Source organism: Penaeus vannamei, chromosome 8 (assembly GCF_042767895.1).
Source record: "Penaeus vannamei isolate JL-2024 chromosome 8, ASM4276789v1, whole genome shotgun sequence".
NCBI lineage: Eukaryota > Metazoa > Arthropoda > Malacostraca > Decapoda > Penaeidae > Penaeus > Penaeus vannamei.
The window spans coordinates 25,275,165-25,277,664 of record NC_091556.1 but is presented as its reverse complement, the minus strand read 5'-3'; the positions used below and the strand labels follow the sequence as shown (position 1 = coordinate 25,277,664).

General features: G+C 71.3%; 1 protein-coding gene across 2 annotated transcripts in view; it reads right to left on the bottom strand.

The window, feature by feature from the left end:
• LOC113819329 (venom protease) overlaps nt 1-2,500 on the bottom strand; it is a 20,224-nt gene that overhangs the window by 16,345 nt on the left and 1,379 nt on the right. The window lies entirely within an intron of this gene.

The following is a 2,500-nucleotide window of genomic DNA, read 5'->3' as shown; positions in this document are numbered from 1 at the left end:
GCTGGCGGGGGAGAGGGGAGAGGGAGAGGAGGTGAGCGGGGGAGAGGGGAGGGGGAGAGGAGATGGGCGGGGGAGAGGGGAGAGGGAGAGGAGGTGAGCGGGGAGAGGGGAGAGGAAGAGGAGGTGGGCGGGGAGAGGGGAGAAGGAGAGGAGGTGGGCGGGGGAGAGGGGAGAGGGAGAGGAGGTGGGTGGGGGGAGAGGGAGAGGAGGTGGGCGGGGGAGGGCAGAAAGAGAGGAGGTGGGCGGGGAGAGGGGAGAGGGAGAGGAGGTGGGCGGGGGAGAGGGAGAGGGAGAGGAGGTGGGCGGGGAGAGGGAGAGGGAGAGGGAGATGGGCGGGGAGAGGGGAGAGGGAGAGGGAGGTGGGCGGGGAGAGGGAGAGGGAGAGGAGGTGGAGCGGGGGAGAGGGGAGAGGGAGAGAAGGAGGGCGGAGGAGAGGGGTGAGGGAGAGGAGGCGGGGGAGAGGAAAGAGGGAGAGGAGATGGGCGGGGGAGAGGGGAGAGGGAGAGGAGGTGGGCGGGGGAGAGGGGAGAGGGAGAGAAGGAGGGCGGAGGAGAGGGGTGAGGGAGAGGAGGCGGGGGAGAGGAAAGAGGGGAGAGGAGATGGGCGGGGGAGAGAGGGAGAGGGAGAGGAGGTGGGTGGGGAGAGGGGAGAGGGAGAGGAGATGGGCGGGGGAGAGGGGAGAGGGAGGTGGGCGCGGGAGAGGAGATGGGCGGGGGAGAGGGGAGAGGAGGTGGGCGCGGGGAGAGGAGATGGGCGGAGGAGAGGGGTGAGGGAGAGGAGGTGGGCGGGGAGAGGGGAGAGGGAGAGAGGAGGTGGGCGGGGGAGAGGGGAGAGGGAGAGGAGGTGGGCGGGGGAGGGCAGAGGGAGAGGAGGTGGGCGGGGAGAGGGAGAGGGAGAGGAGGTGGGCGGGGGAGGGCAGAGGGAGAGGAGGTGGGCGGGGAGAGGGGAGAGGGAGAGGAGGTGGGCGGGGGAGAGGGGAGAGGGAGAGGAGGTGGGCGGGGGGAGAGGGGACAGGGAGAGGAGGAGGGCGGGGGAGAGGGGAGAGAGGGAGAGGGAGAGGAGGTGGGCGGGGGAGAGGAGAAAGGGAGAGGAGGTGGGCGGGGAGAGGAGAGAGGAGAGAAGGCGGGCGGGGAAAGGGGAGAGGGAGAGGAGGCGGGCGGGGGAGAGGGGAGAGGGAGAGGAGGTGAGCGGGGGAGAGGGAGAAGGAGAGGAGGTGGGCGGGGGGAGAGGAGAGAGGGAGAGGAGGTGGGCGGGGAGAGGAGAGAGGGAGAGAACGGGCGGGGGAAAGGGGAGAGGGAGAGAGGAGGCTGGCGGGGGAGAGGGGAGAGGAGAGGAGGTGAGCGGGGGAGAGGGGGAGGGGGAGAGGAGATGGGCGGGGGAGAGGGGAGAGGGAGAGGAGGTGAGCGGGGGAGAGGGGAGGGGGAGAGGAGATGGGCGGGGGAGAGGGGAGAGGGAGAGGAGGTGAGCGGGGAGAGGGGGAGAGGAAGAGGAGGTGGGCGGGGAGAGGGGAGAAGGAGAGGAGGTGGGCGGGGGGAGAGGGGAGAGGGGAGAGGAGGTGGGAGTGGGGGAGAGGGAGAGGAGGTGGGCGGGGGGAGGGCAGAAAGAGAGGAGGTGGGGGGGGAGAGGGGAGAGGGAGAGGAGGTGGGCGGGGAGAGGGGAGAGGGAGAGGAGGTGGGCGGGGAGAGGGGAGAGGGAGAGGAGATGGGCGGGGAGAGGGGAGAGGGAGAGGAGGTGGGCGGGGAGAGGGGAGAGGGAGAGGAGGTGGGCGGGGAGAGGGGAGAGGGAGAGAAGGAGGGCGGGAGGAGAGGGGTGAGGGAGAGGAGGCGGGGGAGAGGAAAGAGGGAGAGGAGATGGGCGGGGGAGAGGGGAGAAAGAGGAGGTGGGCGGGGGAGAGGGGAGAGGGAGAGAAGGAGGGCGGAGGGAGAGGGGTGAGGGAGAGGAGGCGGGGAGAGGAAAGAGGGAGAGGAGATGGGCGGGGGAGAGGGAGAGGGAGAGGGAGGTGGGTGGGGGAGAGGGGAGAGGGAGAGCAGATGGGAGGGGGAGAGGGAGAGGAGGTGGGCGCGGGGAGAGGAGATGGGCGGGGGAGAGGGGAGAGGGAGGTGGGCGCGGGAGAGGAGATGGGCGGGGAGAGGGGAGAGGGAGAGGAGGCGGGCAGGGGGAGAGGGAGAGGGAGAGGAGATGGGCGGGGGAGAGAGGAGAGGGAGAGGAGATGGGCGGGGGAGAGGGGAGAGGGAGAGGAGGCAAGCGGGGAGAGGGAGAGGGAGAGGAGGTGGGCGGGGGAGAGGTGAGAGGGAGAGGAGGTGGGCGGGTGTGAGAGAGAGAGGAGGCAAGCGGGGAGAGGGAGAGGTAGAGGAGGTGGGCGGAGGAGAGGGGTGAGGGAGAGGAGGCGGGGGAGAGGAAAGAGGGAGAGGAGATGGGCGGGGGAGAGGGGAGAGGGAGGTGGGCGTGGGGAGAGGAGGTGGGCGGGGGAGAGGAGGTGGGCGGGGGAGAGGAAAGAGGG